The sequence below is a fragment of the Ornithorhynchus anatinus genome, chromosome 7 (assembly GCF_004115215.2).
Source record: "Ornithorhynchus anatinus isolate Pmale09 chromosome 7, mOrnAna1.pri.v4, whole genome shotgun sequence".
In the NCBI taxonomy this organism is placed as follows: Eukaryota; Metazoa; Chordata; class Mammalia; order Monotremata; family Ornithorhynchidae; genus Ornithorhynchus; species Ornithorhynchus anatinus.
In genome coordinates, this window is record NC_041734.1 from 6,952,009 (window position 1) to 6,970,604 (window position 18,596).

The 18,596-nt window shown below is 44.1% G+C and overlaps 1 protein-coding gene across 2 annotated transcripts in view; it reads right to left on the bottom strand.

The window, feature by feature from the left end:
• CHD7 (chromodomain helicase DNA binding protein 7) overlaps positions 1–18,363 on the bottom strand; it is a 161,700-nt gene extending 143,337 nt beyond the window's left edge. For both annotated transcript variants that reach the window (XM_029068749.2, XM_029068748.2), the window contains exons 1-2: positions 18,041–18,363; positions 17,266–17,631 (exon numbers count right to left, since the gene is read on the bottom strand). The gene's annotated coding sequence lies outside the window, so the exon portion shown is untranslated. The remainder of the gene's footprint in view (positions 1–17,265; positions 17,632–18,040) is intronic.
• Positions 18,364–18,596: the final 233 nt, after the last annotated feature.

Consider the following 18,596-nt stretch of genomic DNA (forward strand, 5'->3'; position numbering starts at 1 on the left):
CTCCCTGCCTCGGGTCTCTCCCCACACCATCCATACTTCACTCTGCAGAATGGATCATTTTTCTAAAAAACATTCAGTCCATGTTTCCCCACTCCTCAAGAACCTCCAGTGGTTGCCCATCCACCTCCGCATCAATCAGAAACTCCCGACCATCGGCTTTAAAGCATTTAATCACCTTGTTGTCTCCTACCTCGCCTCGCTGCTCTCCTAACTACAATCCAGCCTGCACACTGTACCTTGATCTCGTCTATGTTGCCACTAACCCCTCGTCCAAGTCCCGTCTCTGGCCTCCCTCTTCACATCTGACAATCAATTACTCTCCCCACCTTTAAAGCCTTATTGAAGGCACAGCTCCTCTACAAGGCCTTCCCTGACTAAGCCCTCATTTCCTCTTCTCCCACTCCCTTCTGCACCACCCTTCCAACTTGCTCCCTTTATTCACCCCTCCCTCAACCCCAGGGCACTTATGTACTTATATGTAATTTATTTGTTTAAAGTAATGGCTGTCTCCCCTTCTAGACTGTAAACTCACTATGGGCAGGGAACATGTCTACCAACTTTCTTATACTATACTGCTATACTGTAATCTCCCAAGTGCTCATTATAGTGGTCTGCACACAGTAAGCGCTCAATAAATATTATTGATTGATCCAGCGCTTGACACATAGTATGTGTTTAAATAGTATTTTTTTAAAAAAGACAAAAAGCTTGGGTTCAGTTCCCAGCTCCACCATTGCCCTACTGTGCTAGGACCATAGGCATTTCACTTAACCTCTCTGGACCTCAACCCTCAACTGCAAGTTGGGGATAAAATATATTGTGAGCACCATGTGGGACAGGGATTGTGCCAATCTTATAACTCTGTACCTCCACATCAAACAGAAATCTAACCTTGATCTCCTACTACAACTCAACCTGCACAATTCACTCCTCAACACCAACTTACTCTGTACCTTCTTCTAATCCATCTCACCACTGATCCCCTTGCCCACAACCTTCTGGCCTAGACCTCTCTTCCCCTTCACATACAACAGACTTCCATTCTCCTTTCCTTCAAAGCTTTACTAAAATCACATCTCCTCAAGAAGACTTCCCTGCCTCAGACCTCGATTTCTCTACCCACCCTTCCCTCTATGAACCTATGCACTCGGATATGCCCCAATTAAGCCCTTAATATTCACCCCAACCCCACAGCACTTATGGGCATATCCTTACACTGTCATTTCCCTATATTTTATTATGTCTTCCCCTCTAGACTGTAAACTCCTTGTGTGTGGGTATAGTGTCAACCAACTTAATTGTATTGTACTTCTTGATTGTACTGTACTTTCCCAGGTGTTTAGTAAGTTCTCTTCACCCAGTAAGCACTCAATAAATACCACTGACTGATAGACTGATTGATCTGTGAAATGGGGCTGGCGGTCCCTGGGATAAAATCCCAGGTATAAAATTCTATTCTCACAGGGATAAAATGAGGTAGCTGATGTGAAAGTGCTTTGTTAAAATAAAAATGCTTGACAAAACATTAAGTATTGTTCAAGAATACTCTTGAACTCCTGAAGAATCCCTCAGCACTTATCAATTCATCCAAGAAAGTACAAGTTTCTCCCCCATGGGCCTGTGTTTCCTCTGCTTTTCCAAAGAATATGTTTCGGATACAATTTTGTTGACAGATTTATTAGGGACTAAAATTAAACCACACCCTCTCTGTATATATTAAGATGCCATACTATTTTTTAAAAATCAAAAGCTCTCTGGAATAACACTGACTAAGTAACTATGTAAGAGTTGAATTGCCTAGATAAATTCTGTCATATTAATACCAAAGTAACAGAAGCAGCTATCAGGGAACTATGGAAATTGCAGCAACTGTGGAAAAAGTTCTTAGCTGCAAGATAAGCCTGAACAATTTATATTTCCAGGTGATGCGGTGAAAACTTTACTAAAGAAAGCTTAATTTTTGAAAGGTATAACACCCATAAGTGATGTCAGAACAACCTAATGCAATTGTACTAGAGACCACATGATCATTTTTGTACAGCTGTGAAGATACTAGGCCCACAGAGGGGGGGAAAAAAACCAAAAACCTATCATCAGCCTCCCACAATGAACGCTCTCACTGTGCTCTTGTTGTTGGGGAATTAAGACGGATTCTTCCAAGAGAGCATATCAGTCTTGATTAGACTGTGATTCATTCATTCATTCATATTTATTAAGCATTTACTGTGTGCAGAGCACTGTACTAAGCGCTTGGGAAGGTACAGTACAAGAATAAACAATGACAATCCCTGCCCAAAATGAGCTCATAGTCCAGAGGGGGGGAGACAGTCATCAATACAAATAAAATTACAGATCTATACATTTGTGCTGTGGGGCAAGGGGTAAGGAGGTGGGGAAGAGCAAAGGGAGCAAGTCAGGGGGACAAAGAAGGGAGTGGGGGATGAAGAAAAGTGGGGCTTAGTTTGGGAAGCCCTCTTGGAGGAGAGGTGCTTTCAATAAGGCTCTGAATGGGGGGGAGAGTAATTGTCTGGCGGATTTGAGGAGGGAGGGCGTTCCAGGCCAGAGGCAGGATGTGGGTCAGGGGTGGGCGGCGAGACAGGCGAGATGAAGGCATTTTTCTAAGCACTGGGGTAGATACAAGTTGATCAGGTTAGACACAGTCCCTGTCCCACATGGGGCTCACGGTCTGAATTCCCATGTTCCATTCAATAGTATTTATTCAATAGCATTTATTGAACGCTTACTATGTGCACAGAACTGTACTAAGCGCTTGGAATGTACAATTCGGCAACAGATAGAGACAATCCCTGCCCAATGACGGGCTCACAGTCTAAACGGGGAAGACAGACAGCAGAGCAAAACAGAACAAAACAAAAACGAGACATCATCAAGATAAACAGAATCAAGGAGATGTATACCTCATTAACAAAATAAATAGGTTAATAAATAATATAAACAAATGAGCACAGTGCCAGGAGAGAGGGAGGGGGAACAGCAGACGGTGGGGGGTAGGGGGAGGAGAGGAAAAGGGGGGGGCTCAGTCTGGGAAGGCCTCCTGGAAGAGGTGAGCTCTCAGTAGTTCCAGATGAGGGAACTGAGGCCCAGAGAAGTTAGTGACAGAAACCTCAGAGCCAAGCTATGCAATGTCAGAAGAAACCATTGTGCAGCTGCCAGGGGTGATGGTCACTGCGCATGCCATCTACATTGCTGGTTTCCCTTAACGTGGGGCTCTTCAAGAAGGTAATCCCCACTTTATCAGGAAGCTGACTTCTTCCTAACCTATTCACTTGGAATGACATGCCAAATCGCCAGCTTAATCTCTGGCCTTCAGTTTCCATCTTATAAAATGCCTTCCTCTCGGGGCACTGCTCAGAGTTAGGTCAAGTCTGCACGAGAAAATTACCTTAGTAATAAAAGCCAAAAGCTAACCGTTGGCCTCAATTATCCTGATATTGTAAGCTAAGACCCACTTTCGCCTGAAATTATCCGGACAGTCAAGGCCTGCATTTCCATCCATTTGCTACAGAAGATGACCTTAAATTTGTAATAATTTTAAACTTGTTTGAACACGTGTTTTATTTGAAGCTTTCTTACAGTTCTATACCCAACTCCCGAGAGTTTGGAATTCAGGCTTACAATGCTTCAACTTAAGATGCAGTGCTCAGGAACCAATTGGGTGGCAAATGGAACAGATTTTCTTGTGGGAACAATGTTATAAATGGGAGATTGGTTCCTGAACTCAAGGTCAGAGAGCCTATTTACCCAGAATTGTGCATTCAATCAGTTACAGATGAATAGGATAGCTACATTAATGAATTCACATTGAGTCTAGGAGGTTCCACAACAGGGCATCTGACTTTTATTTTCCCGGAAGTAAAATGGACACCACACATATCAACCCTCCCTGGTGACTCCACCCCAATCTCTTCACACTTTCTTCTTCTTCCCTGCCCCAGCCTGCCACTGTGGTTTCAAAAATGGTTTCCACATTTCCCATTTGCCACCTACTCGCGACCACCCACATGCCCAGAGCTGGCACTGTAGAGGAGGATAGTGTTGGCAAGTCGGAACCATTCTGTTAAAGTGAAACATGGTATACTTTTAGAAATATAATATTATTGTAATCTAATAACTGGGCCTTTGACAACTAAATAAATTTGAATAAACTCTATGGAGAAAATAATACAATTAAAATCCAATAGCCACCACTGAAGGATAAAATTTTGAATAAGGTGAGATTTCCAGAGGAAATCATATTCCATCCTCTATATTTCATTTTTGTGCCTCCTGTTCCCCCACCCCACAAAAAGCACTGGTCACATCAGTCCAAGGCAAATCTAATGGCAAGTTGAAAAGTTTTTCTCAGAATTTACGTGCAACCAAATATCACAAACTGTAACAAAACAACCTTAGGAGATACTTCTGAAAAATTGCTAAAACACTGAGACTGAGGTCACATGGACAGGACTTTTTCTTTTTCCATGAGACCATGCCCTCAGAAACCTTAGACAACCCCCACAATTGGCAGCTGGTGGTCTGGGGCACTTATGGCTCCCTACTCCTGCCCCAAACATCCTGGAGGCCTCCCGAATGGGAGCACCGGGAAGCGTTAGAGTGAAAGAGCCAAAAATGCTGTCTCTTCATCAAGAGGGCATGCCAATATCAGGGTTTCCAGTTCAGATTCAGAGGCAGGAATGGGGATAACAGGTCGGGTTCGTTGGCCTCCTTCACAAGACAACTATTGCTAACCCTAACTGGCCCGTTCAGCTAGGTTCATTTGCGGGTTTAGGCTCGGATCAGTGTCTTCTTCAGAAAAATGCTCTTTAAAATATCGCCTGGACCTGTACAGACATGGACACTGGGGTATGGATCAAGGCCAATAAAGAAACAGGGATGAACGCGTATTTTGGGGCTGTGAAGGGAGGATAAATTCAGCCTAGACTGTACCTTAAAAAAATATATTATATAGATATGCATATATTAGATTAGTTGATAGTAGACTAGTCTACTACTATCTACTAGTAGATAGTAGATTAGTCGATTAGTAGATACAGTCGATTAGACTGTAAGCCCCTCAAACGGCAGGGACTGTCTCTATCTGTTGCCGATTTGTTCATCCCAAACGCTTAGTACAGTGCTCTGCACATAGTAAGCGCTCAATAAATACTATTGAATGAATATATTAGAGCAGAAATGACTGCACAGCTAAGCCTACAGCGTAACTCAGGAGCAGAACCTTATTGCCCACTAAACCAATACTACTCCAAAAAGAACATCTACCTTTTTAAATGCTATCACCTTAAACTCTGAGAAGTCAAAAGATTCAAGCTATCACTTCACTTCTTAGCACCAAAGACGTTCTAAAAATAATAATGATGATGATGATGATAGTATTTGTTAAGTGCTTACTATGTTCCAAGCACTGTTCTAAACCCTGGGGTAGACACAAGGTAATTAGCTTGTCCCACATGGGGCTCACGGTCTTCTCATTTCACAGGTGAGATAACTGAGGCACAGGGAAGTTAAGTGACTTGCCCCAAGACACACAGCTGACAAACGGCAGAGGCGGGATTAGAACCCCCAATCTCTGACTCCCAAGCCCACGCTCTTTCCACTAAGCCATGGTGATTCTCCTTCTGTTTCAATGCATGGCAATGCAGGCTCTAAGCCTGCAACTTCAAGGCACTGTTGCTTGAGATGAGCAATGGCCTCCACAGTACACCACTACTATTCTCTTTGAATCATGTTTTGACCTCATTGCCTAGTTTACTTAATTGACTAACAATTTCAAATTTTATGAGAGAAAGGAAAAACTGATCCAAATCACTACCTAGAAGCAGATATTCCAAGTAAAATGACGATTTTTGGACCCTTAGGATCCCAGCTGTCCAATTCAGAGAGCAATGCTCACCCTGAAGAGCAAAGGGACAGAAAAGTGCCCAGCTAAATTTTCATCAAGCAGAGGAGACACACACACGCAATTTTAACAGGAGCAGCTTCATCTGTGAACACAAAGGACAGTTCCACTACTATTACCACTATAGCTGCTAAACTCCACAAAGATGGGTAGAAAAAATGAAAGATGAGTAGACTCTCACATGTATCAGACCTACAATTAAATTAGGTACTTTGAAAGGACCAGAGCTTGAGATTTTAAGTTATTTTACTGATTTACCACTATGTTACCAATGGAAATATTCAGCCACATATATCTTCACACAGCACTAAAATGGGAAATGATTTAAAACACTGATCACTAACATAAAGAGTATTTATAAATACCAACTGTCAGATTTCTGAACCTGGAGAACAGTGAAAACATTATAACTACACAATTACCACTTCATCATTTCACTTTTTCTATTATCACTCTTCCCGATTGGACATCATTTCTAACCTGGGAATGTGATAGTAATATAACATCTGAACAAAACAAAAGCAGATTGAGAAAATAGCCTGGGCCAAACTAGTACAGCATTACAGCTCCACTAAAATATTATCATGCATTGGCTTAGATTTTAGCTAGAATCCTTCCTGTGCAGACAACAGGGAGCGGGAAAAAACTTGCACCCTTACTTCTAAACCATTTACTTGATTTTCTTCCCCAGTCTGTAGGCAAGCTCAAATAATTCCAGACACTAAAGGATCTTTGTAAACTTGGTCAAGATTTTTGAAATACTCAAGTAACTCATTAGAGGTTGTTAAACAGATCCAAAAAGAGTATAAACCAACAAGGTAAAAATACAGTAAGACGAATCTATCCAAATGCTTTCCCAATAAAAGCCTATTAAAGTATTTTACAACCCTAAAGAAAAAGAAAGCCCCCAAATGAAGTATTTATGCAATAATGTGGAACACAGCCTCACTTTAAAGTAAAGAACTCACATTCTCACCAGCTGCAGCAAAATATGTTTTAAAAATAAAAAGCATCTGCTGGCTTGACCTAAGAGGATTAGTCTCCTAGCTCAGTGACAAGAACACTCACCTGGGAAAGCTATGGGCATATTCTAATCCTAAGAACTTTCCAAATATGCATAAGTGCCCATGCAATGGAAAGATAGATGTTCAGTAACCTTAGAGGGCTTGCTAAAAAAGTTGTAAATACATTTATATTAGTTGTGTTTTTGAGAGTAACTAGGACTGATTTCAGCATATTTTCTACCAATCTCCTCGGTGGGGAAAAGAAGTACACTTTTTTACTAAGTTAAAGCTACCCAGAAAGGGGTGGTAGTAAGGTTGTGGTAAAGATTGCTGGAAAAGTTTTAAATGAAACACTTGTTGGAAATATTTAAAAAAAAACCCTCATAAATTAGCTAGCTACAGAAGGTTAAATAAACACACCATATTACACAAAGATGACAGTATGGGACCCAGAAACCCAGAGATATACATTTGATAGGTCACAAGTGGAAGGTACAAGGGAGCAATAGGTGTATTAAATCTGCCAAAGCCACTAAATTGTCTAATGTTTTACATTTCTTTAGAACTACTCCTCTCTGTCCTCCACTTTGTCTTGCTCTTTGACATTAACTACAGTTGTTTAAATCACCTAAAAATATCAACCATATCCCAAAATAGAGGTATACCGAAACAATGAACTGGCAGCCTAGCAATGGGTTTCTCAACAATCAATAAATGGTATTAAGCTTTTACTGCACGCAGAGCAACTGTACTAAGCGATCGGATAAAATGAATGGTACCCAACACACACACACGCACACACTCTCCCTGAAATGTGTGTTGCTTTCTCTTAGGGTTACCGGCTTGTCTGTCTCACTGAGACGCAGACAAAATCCTTTGAACACTCACACCTCTCTTACACAGTCACAACCATATAGGAGGGACTTATTTGAACTTCCTATGTAAACATTTTTATTTCCTGCTGATCAGAAATAGAAATCATTTAAATAATACAATATTTCCAAGTGCCACTGAATCCTATAAATATACCCAAAGGAATTTTGAACCTGTAGTAAAGTCAGACTTTTAAATTCCCTTGCACTGGGATTTGAATTTCATCTCAACCCAAGGAAAATGAATATCAAAAGAAACTTGCTCCCAGTAGAACTGGGAGCGGCAGATATTGAAAAGTTTACAAACCGCCTGAGCCTGTAAGCAAGATGTCCCAAAATGGCCACCAGAAAGGCCTGAGGGGAAGCAGTTCCCAGTAACATCAAAAGTTAAAATTGCCAGGGGTGTTAGCGAGCCTACTTGTCAAGGGGAATTTTTTTTAAAAAAGGATGTTTGGGACTCCAGCTTTGGCCATGCTTACAAAACAAAATTATGTTTTTCAACATGAATTGACAAGGTCAACCATCAGATTTTCTGCATATTATATAAAAGACAACACAGTAAGGGCTCTTATCCTCCTTTGGGATTAATAGGGAGAAAATCTTGCAGTAGGCATTCATCCTCCACAGTTCTTTTCCTGAGTTCAGGATCCTCATGATTACTTTAGAAGGGGCCTCAAAGATGAAACATAGCCAAATTTGGAATTCCCAAAGTTAGCCAGAATTATATTTTCCCAAGAGGTTGGTCGTTACCCAACTGATGATCAGTAATCATAAGAAGAAACAAGACACTTCCATTTAAATAGTTATTGAACAAAGTAACTTCAATGAGCAAACTGTACACTGGAAAACCAATTTGCTCTAATTGAGTAACTGGACTAAGTCTGGGTAAGCCCTCGCTTTTAAAAACAAATAACTCCAAGTTATTTATTCACTTTTATCTGGTGCATGACCTTAGTATTTCTGCAAACATTTTATAATTGCTTGGATTTACTGTAACTGCATCCAGACGGATTTCATGATCTTTAATGCACAGTGGGCTACAAGAGCAATTTGCTAAAAGTACAATGACTTTACCTGCTAACTTCAATGGCCAACAACACAGAGTGGCCTGTTCAGTGAATTAGCTGTCCAATATGGAGCTGGATCTAAATGAATTGAGATCAGCAGCTGCAACCAGTCAGTGCCCAGGTACCTCAGTCAAGACTCCACTCTCTCCACCTCATTCTTCTAATTCCAAAGCCAGCAATCCCTGACTCTTAAAGTCAAGATGCAGCCACTACAACCAGGATTTCTCTACCATTTTTCCAACCAATCAGTGTACTTAATGAGCACAGGGCACTCAACTAAGCACTGCAGTGGAGAGACACGTTCATTTACTTGTACTGCCCCCTCCCCAGACTCATCCCACCCCGGCTCTTTTCTGCCAATTGGGTAACTAGGACCCAGGGGGATAAAGGTAGGAAGAAAATTTGCAGGGTAGAGTCCCCTGAAATCTAAGTCAGGGACCCATGGTGGCAACGGCGCTGCTGCTGTGCACATGACATGTGGCCTGCCATCTCCATCCTTTTTCCTCAGTCTGGTAAAGCAACATAACTGTTATTCAATCCTGTCTACTTCCATTTATAGTCATTCTGCCTCAACCTGCCACTGGGACAGAACTGGCTTGGGTAACTGGACTGACCTCTAGATTGAGAGCCCCTTGAGGGCCAGAGACTGGCTAGTTCTCATCCATGTACTTTTTTCCCCAGCAATATAATGAAGGCATTTCATTAAGCATTTAATATCTTCCAAGCACATCCTAGGCCCTGAAGTATATACAAAATAATTAGATCAGACACAACCCCTATCCCAAAAAGAGCTCACAGTCTCAGAGGGAGGCAAAACACACCATTCTACAGATGAGGAAACAGACACAGAGCGACTAAGTGATTTACTCAACGCTTCGCACAGTAGACAAGTGGTGGAGCTGGGACTAGAATCTAGGCAGGCCTTCTAATACCGAGTCCCATAGCCTTTCCATTTGGACACACGGCCTCCCTGTCCTTAACATGGAATAGACACTAAATAAGTACAATTACTACTAGTCTACAGGCAGCTGTTTCAACGGTCCCATAAGTGGGCAGAATTGGAGTGTTTTCTAAGATTCCCAGCAACAAGAACTATAGTATGAATAGGAGCGATGGCATCTGTACTCCAGTCCCAGCTATCCTAACAAGAGAACACAGCTTACTTTCCAAAACACTTAGGACAGTGCTCTACACTGAATAAGTGCTCAGTAAGTACCATTGATTGTTTGAAAGGCCAGATTTTCCAGCCCAATTCAGGTCCCTGACCCGGGCTTCGCATCCATTCTCTAAAGTCCAAGTCATTAACTTTATACACAGAGGTCTTCTGTGTTGAGAAGATACTACTGATTGTGACCAAGAGCTTATCCGCTGAAAAGGCTCACCTAAAAAGATGAATGCCAAAGCAATAGCCTCTTTCCACACAACACAAAGATAATCTTCACATTCAATAATTTGAAGGACATGGCACTATTTCTGATGCCACCTCCAGCTATCACAATCTTCCGGAAGCCTCTGCTCTCACAACCGACTCACGTCAGATTTTCACATCAACCTACCAGTTGCCCATAGCTATGCTTTATCCTTGGGGTTGAGCTTCAATGTATCCTTAATATGTCTCTCTCTGGTCTGTGCTTATCATCCCATCATTTTGATTCACCATACTGCAGTTGCCTGGACACCCTGCTGCTGTTCACTCCCCCAACGTGACATGCCCAAAGATGCTGGGTTAGGTGGTGATGATCTCTGCTCCAATGGCAGCAGGTTAGCCACATTTGTCTTTCCACAGTACCACAAGAGTAAAGCTTAACAACATTGATGAAATCGTTCAACAAGTTTGAAGGAGGGTCTAGAGAAAGGTCTGGGCCTTACAGCTGTAGTGTCATATAGAGAGACCTTCACTGTGGTCTGAAACTTGATGCTACATTGCTAGTTTATCAAGTCTCTCAAAGGACTTGCTGACCTTGGCGATTGTTTTTGAACTTTTTTTATGGTATTTGTTGAGCACTTACTATGTGCCAGGCATGTACTAAGCACTGGGGTAGAAACAAGGTAATCAGGTTGGACATCGTCCACATTCCCCATGGGACTCACAGTCCTAATCTCCATTTTACAGCTGAGATAACTGAAACCTAGAGCAGTTAAGAGACTTGGCCAAGGTCCCACGGTAGACAAGTGGCCCAGCTGGGATCAGAACCCAGGTTCTTCTTCGTCTCTATCCACTGGCCATGCTGGTTCTCTTTGTGCTACCTAGCAAACCAAATTTGATGGCACCGTTTTTCACGCCACTACCAAGAGAAATCTCTGGAGGGGTGTCAGGATTCCTGGGTCTAGGTAGTTACCTAGCCTGAGTTTTTCACCAGCTTATTGTCGGTCCATAGTCTTTTGCTGATTGTATGAGACGGTTCTTAATCATCTGTATATTTCGCATGTGTGCTCACAAAAAATGCAGCTCCTGCTTCATGAATTCAAACACTTCTAATAACATTTACTGTTGAATAAATTGCTAAGAGTTTACCAAAAGAAGAAACACATTTAAAAATCAATTTCTAAGGCAGCCTGTAGAAGAGGTTGACTGAGACTGGACCCATTAATTCAAGTCTGCCCATCTTCACTGGTGATGGGGAAAGGATCCAACTAACAATAGAAAAAGGATCTTCATAAACTTCTCTGGGCAGCTAAACTTGTTTAGAGACAGGGAGTTCCTACGAATGGGATCAAATGCTTTTGTAAGAGCTTGACTACAGAAAATCTTGCTGTTCCCCACATGTTTGCATCTAGCTCTACCACAAAGATCATGTCTGCTGTCCCACTTTTTGTAGACTAAAGCCACCTTGCTAATCTGGGAGGCACGGCTGGTAGGAGCCAATCCCAAAACTGCTCCAGCTAGAACCTTGCCAGCGATGAAGAGCAATAACTCTGAGAGTTACTAAAAAGCGATCCATTCCCAAATCCCTGCCAGCACATGCTTTCAAGAAAATTCCAAGAACCAATCAGCCTTTATAGTTATATTATATCCCCCCTGGAGAGGCATTCTACTTGTAAAATTCAGCAAGATATTTTCACGAAAGCAGAGTACTATTTCACTGATATAAAGAGGAACGTATGCAATTATCTTCCTTTAGTCAATAAATTGAAGAAGCCTAGAAATAGTTGAATTTCCCTGAGAAAGCAATGGTGTTTCCCCTCCCCGGCAAAATACAGAATGATGCCCTGGAACCTCTGTTAAACGGAGAGGTGAAGAACAGAGTAGCTGTTCAATCAATGTCAAGTCAATGACTGAAGATCAACACCTAGGAAAGGAAAGCATAAAAAAAACCTTCAAACCTTCCATTAAAGATTTATTTTCCATTAAAGATTTCTTTGCCACCAACAGCTAAAGATCCCTAGCTCCAAACTCAGCATTGACTCTCTAAGATTCCCTTTCCTTCATCTCTGCCACCACTTTCATATCTCTCTTTCTCGTCAGAGCCTAGCTAGGATCTGGAAGTCACCATTCCAGAACCTTTTCTCTGAGACAATATGCACTACCAGAAAGTATAATGATACAATTAAGATAATTAATTCAATATTCATAAATTGAAAACAGCCCCGTGTGAGGATAATAAATGTCTCATTTTTTCTCAAAGAGAAAAGCGTTCACAACATTAGACTGTAGAAACAAACCCACTTTAGTGTATTTGAGAGAACTTAAAAATTTGTCAAACAGAGCCTTTGGAATTTACTCTGACCATCCCAAAATGCCTTCTTTTGAATAATTTTAATAAGATCTAAATATTTCTATTGGTTGTCAGCCTATCACTATTTCTCTATTAGGACATACATTACCATTAGTGAAATTATTAAGTCAGCATTCGTGACATAGTGAATTCTAAAGACTTGCATGGGATAAAGTTCTTAACTGTTCATCAAACAGTAAAGTAGACTTATTTCGTCAGTCTAACGCTGTGAATCCTTAAGCTGTAAAATTGTCCCTCTGAGGAAAAAAAAAAACACATTTTGGACTAATAGCCCCACATGTGACTATTTTCAACAGATATGCTACATTAATAACTTTAGTCAGAGTCTTAACTTTGGAATAGTTTGTATCTGACAGAATTTTGGACCCAAGAGGATAAGCACTTAATAAATACCATAATTATTATTACAATGGAATTAAATGTCCGCTCCTTGCTTTAGAATTTTGCTAACAAGAAAAATTGTCTGGAAAAATTTTCATAGTTCTTTATTCTCATTTTTCGGCTACACTGCCATCAGTGCTTCATTCTTGACCTTAAGGATCCTACGGAGTGCTCGACTAAAAATGAATTTTTTGTTTATCAAAGCCTATACGGGCATCACCAACTCTTTATAGTGTCAGTCTACCACCATTAGTTATTTAGAAAATCACATGAGAGGAGGTTCAGAAGTGATTCCAAACTAACCTATATCGGCCAGTGATGGGTGACGAGATAATGATATCTGCCCATTTATTTACAGGTATATATGAGTTTACTTTACTTATCCTGACCCCGATGAATATTGTGGGGCTCAGCCTCATTCTGCCTAGCACTACCCAGTACTGTCTGCCTCTCATGTTATGGACACTGCAAATGTCCAAAAATGTCTCCATCTGAAAGCCAGCTACTCTGAGAAATAAATCGTAATGAAGAGCATAAAAAAATTATAGTCTAATCAAACTCAAGACAAAAACAAACTCGGAGGTCGTCTAACTACTTCAATCCAAAGAGGATAGGAGTGTAACCGAAATTGCTTTCCTTTGCTGCCTCTCCCTACATTTTATGATTGCCTCGACAGAGAGCCCGGGCCGTCTCTGCCCTGAATAAATCTAAAGTTTTGAGGAGCCATTTCCGTAGTTGCACACTTGAGGACCGCCTTTTCTGAGCATTTACATGCCACTTTGACAGTAATAACCGAATTGAAGCATCCTTTATGAAGTTAACGGACCCACTCAGGACTCTTGGATCACAGGTAAAAAGACACACAAGTCAATTCCTCTTGAAATTTTAAAAGGTGGGGTCAGGTTTAGCACTGAAATAGTCTAACGTGTGGCCATCTCCACTTCCGCCGAGAACGGATGAGACTCGGTCCTGAGACTTTGGGACAGAGAACCTGGGCGAAGGAAGTGATTAGAGCGAGAGAGGTTTGCGTGATGCCATTCGGGGGCTTCAAGGGAAAAAGATAGCACCCACCCTGGCTTGGAACGGAGCTCCAATAAACTTGCCAACTGTCATAGGCTTTGCCGGTGATTTGAGATCGTACCTCCCTTTTTGAAGAAAATGCCACTGAAAATAAAAGCAGTCAAAATTTCACGGAACCGCAGGTGTTTGAATGGAATACCATTCAATTATCTTGACCTCAGAAACTCTGGCGTATAAATTTGAAACTTCAAACTATATCCCTGGGATACTAAAGATGTATGTGTTCTCCATGTTTATCATTATTTCCCCAAAACTAAGGCTCCACGTTTTCCACCAGGCACCTACTTTCGAGTCAATAACATTAGAGATGTCAGCACAAGACTCTCAATTTCAGCACAAGATTTTCAAAGTCTAAACATAGAAGCCTGAATTATACAAGAAACTTGATTATGGCACTTTAAAAAAAAAAAAACTTGGCTAAGTATAGCCAGTCCATGAAGTGCTACTTTAAACTTGGCAAAGTGCAGCCAAGTCTATGAACAGACCATTTGAATCTCACATTTTTACGTTATAAAGCATTAATAAAAAGCTTCCATTTTTAAATAAAAAGTTGTCTTTGATATTAGGGGTTCAAGTAAGCGACTAAACACCTCCACCCTTCCTCCTCCCGATCCCCACTACAGAATTTTCACTTTTACCATCCCTGTGAGAGGGAAGAGAATGAAAACTCTGGACAAAACAACCCTTTTTTAAAAAACAAAACAAAAAAACCTCTATAAAACTCAGACTAATGTGCCTAATGTTCCTCACTCTAATTATTTTCACTTTGCTAAAACAATTTTAAACACGAAAATGTGAAACGATGAAGTTATCGAGCTGGATACTGAAACTCCACTTGGCCGAAAAATAAATATAAGGGGCCAAGAAAATATCAGAGACAAAATAACCAAGCAATCCAGAGACCTGAATATGACTGAAACAATCACCTGTTACAAGCCTCAAGCAAATAAGTTTATTTCCCCATGCGGCAGGTTACTACGCAGTGAACCGCTGAAATATCCCACCAAGACATTTTCTAACATTTGGGTTAAAAGTGCGCTTTACTACCCTCTCAACATTCCCAAGTTCTTCAGCGGGGGTCGTTTCTGCTCTTTCTGTGGAAAGTCATTTTAATGGAAATCTTGGGGGGGAAAAAACTTTCAGGGAGTCGACTGGAAAGCTTGGAAGGATTTCCCTTATTGTCACCTAGAGAGGCAAAGGAGAGTTCCACAACGTGCCCCAACCATCCAGCTTTCAGCCTTTTTTATTATCACTGTCAATGAATGGGCCCCAGTCAAATTAAAGCTGCCATTTTAGGTTAAAGACTGGAGAGCCTCTGTTGTGCAACAGCAAGACAAAAACACTCCAAACGACAGATGCACTCTTGTGAGTGTGTGAGTTGGGGGGGGGGGGGGGTGAGCAAGGAGGGGGAGGGAGAGAAGCAGGAAAGAGAGGAAGGGGAGGGGAAAAATGATAGATTTCAACTTTATAAAATCACTGTTCAAGTTGGTTTGTTTTTTTTTGAAAGAGGAATGATATATCGATACTCACACATTACTGCAAATTAACGGGATTTATAATTGGGATAAATCAGCTACCCAAGCTGTTAGGGTCAGAGTCATTTAAGACTTTGGGTGGGGGGGGGGTCGTCGTTAGAATGGATCTGTGAGAAAATGGAACAGAAACATTTTTTTGTGTTCAACTTGACTGTTTTCTCTAACGTGATTCCCCACTTGAGAGAGACGGAAAAACATCCCCTCAGAAAGGTGTCTGGGTAAACACGGCTCAGATTCTTATTTTCTTCTGGTTAAAAAAAAAAAAGAAAATCAAGGCACACACTGGGTATCCGTTCAACATACATTTATCACAAATATTTCACCCACTCCCGGAATCAGGAAGAGAGAGCCGCTATTTTTTTTAAAAGGACTATTTTAAATGTACTTTTCAAGATCGCACAAAAACGAAAACAAAAAAAAAAGTAGACTGAGAGTGTGTAGAGTTGGATCGTGTATCTAATTCTAGTCATTCAAAAGGAAACTCCCCATGTGGATTGCTACTTTTCTTTTGTCCATTGTCTGTTCAGAAGTGGGGGAGGGAAAAAAAAAACTAGTTTAAACCCAGGCGTGAACAGTCTCTGAAAGTGACCTCAGGGGAAAAAATCTCCTCTTTCCTTCCCCCCCTCCAGCCTGGGCCCGAAAAACATCCCCCCCTCTCTTGGATGGGAGCGCTTATAAAAATCCGGCGGAGCAGGGAGTTTTGGGGTGGGGGGGGAAGGGGGTGTATATTCCCACAGTGAGGGTGTCCTCCTCTTATGTAATGCCATCAGGATAAATGAATGCAATGTAATGATGGCTGCTCGTTGCCTGCAGCTCCTTCTCCCTGAGACTCACCAACAACCCCCCCCCTTTACACACCACCACACACACGGCCGCGCACAAACACAGACACAAGAGACCCACACACAGATGCGGTGTCCGCTTCCCACTTGCACCCCCCCCAAATATATATATATATATATATATATACATATCCAGCCCATTCATCCCGTTCTCCCTGTGCGGGGAGACAGGCGGACGCTCGCACCCATACACAGCCGGGGCGAGGGACGGGGAGGGAAGAAGAAGAGGAGGAGGAAAGGAGGAGGGAGAATCGCTTCCAAGACCCGGCTCTCCGGGTGAATCTAACAAACAACACCCCTCCTCCTCCTCCCCATCCCCCCCCTCCTCTCTCCACTGACCGCTTGGCCTCAAACCACCTTTTCCGTTGACCCTCCTTTTCTTTTTTTAGGGGAAAACCTCGGGCCGCCCGCCCCCGAGGGTCACACCTGGCCGTCCCCCTCCCTCCCAGCCCCCGGCGGCGTCCACTTTGGGGGGACACCCACACGCAGAAGGGAACCGGAGTTGGGTTTCGAGGGTTTAAGTCTCTATTATGCAGCGGCAGCAGGAGCAGCCCAGCTCGGGAAGGTAGCGTTATCTCCCTTCTCCCCCCACCCGCTCCCCCTTTCTTTCTTCTCCTGTTGGGAGCCGGCGAGGACCCCCCACCCCAGGGATCCCCCGGCCTCTGCTGCGCGCAACGCTGCTCTCCCCTGCACTTTCCTGCTCCCGGGACAAACCCCAGCACCTCGTGTTCTTCCCCCCTCCCCCAACGACTCTTCCCTTTTCCCTCCCCGATTCTTACCCCCCGATCGCCCGCCCCCCTCGACCCCCCGGGCGTCCCCACCCAACGAACCTCACAGGTTATTCCTCGGCGAGAAGAGCCCCGAAAGGAAAACCAAAGGCCGGCGGCATTGGGAAGGTCTCACTTTGTTTAGCGCTTGTGCTGCCGCCGCCGAGAGCAGTCAGCGTGGTCAGGTCCGGGGAAGAGGAGGAGGAGGAGGAGGAGGAGGAGGAGGAAGGAGGGGAGGGGACGGGAAAGGAGGGGTGGGGGGAGGTGAGGGTGATCTCCCTGTCGTGATTCCCGGAGCCTTCTCTCCCGGACGGGCTCCTCCGCCTTCCTCTTTTATCCACCCCGCTCCGCGTTCACATCGCTCCTCGCGGTTAGTTTTGCTCTCAACTTTTTTCTTCCTTTGCAATAAAGCCTCTGGTAACTCGTGCTCTGAAAAGGAAAGAGACGAGCAGTGGTGCAGGAGGAAACGATCACACACACACACTTCTGTCCGCCCCCCCCCCCCCTCCCCGCACACACACACCCTCCCCCTCCCCACCGGCACAACAAAAAGCCATTTACATCCAAGGAAGTGACCCGGCACACACTCGCACTCTGTGCAAACCCCCTCGGTCTCCACCCCCGGCGGGGGCGGCAGAAGTTGAGGCCGGAGGGAGGGAGGGAATGACCCCCGGGGGCTTGGCCGCTGCCGGTCCTGCTCCCGCAGCCTCGGCCGCCGGGACGGACTGCCCCCCCCAGGACCGGTCGCAACTCCTCGCTCCAACTCCGCTCCCTCCTCCATCTCCCCCAAGCCCCGATTTGCAGCCGCAGCTGCTTCCCCCCCGGGAAGCTCACTCACCCGGGTCGGGGGGTCTCTCCCGCTGCCCCTGGCCCAGGGCGGACCCACACACATAGACCCGCACGCCCCACCCGGAGCGGGCTGAGGACGAGGAGGAGGAGGAGGAGGAGAAGGAGGAGGAGGTGCGGGAGGGGGCAGTTCACAGGCGCAGAGCCGGTCGGGGGTGCATGGGGCGCGGGGGAGTTTCGGGGGTCTCCGGGTCCTTCCCCCCCCACCCCGTCCTGCTCCTCCTCTTCTCTCCTTTGTGTAATTTCACTCGATTGAAGTTTAATCCGATAGTTCCCGAGCGCGTCCTCAACACCCGAGCTCAACCCCCCGCGCCGCCGCCGCCGCCGCCGCTCCGGCACCCCAGCGCCCGCGCGCCCCCGCGCCGCGCGTCCCCGCCACGCCGCCGCCTGCGCGTCCCCGCCCGCGCCCCCGCCACCTGACGTCAGTCATCGCCTGGCATAATTTATGCAAGAATTCGGGGCCCGGTGGCTGGAGCGGGGCCGAGGGACGGATGGGAAGCGGACGGTCATTCGGGAATTCCACTTCCCGTCCCAGCGCGGGGACCGGG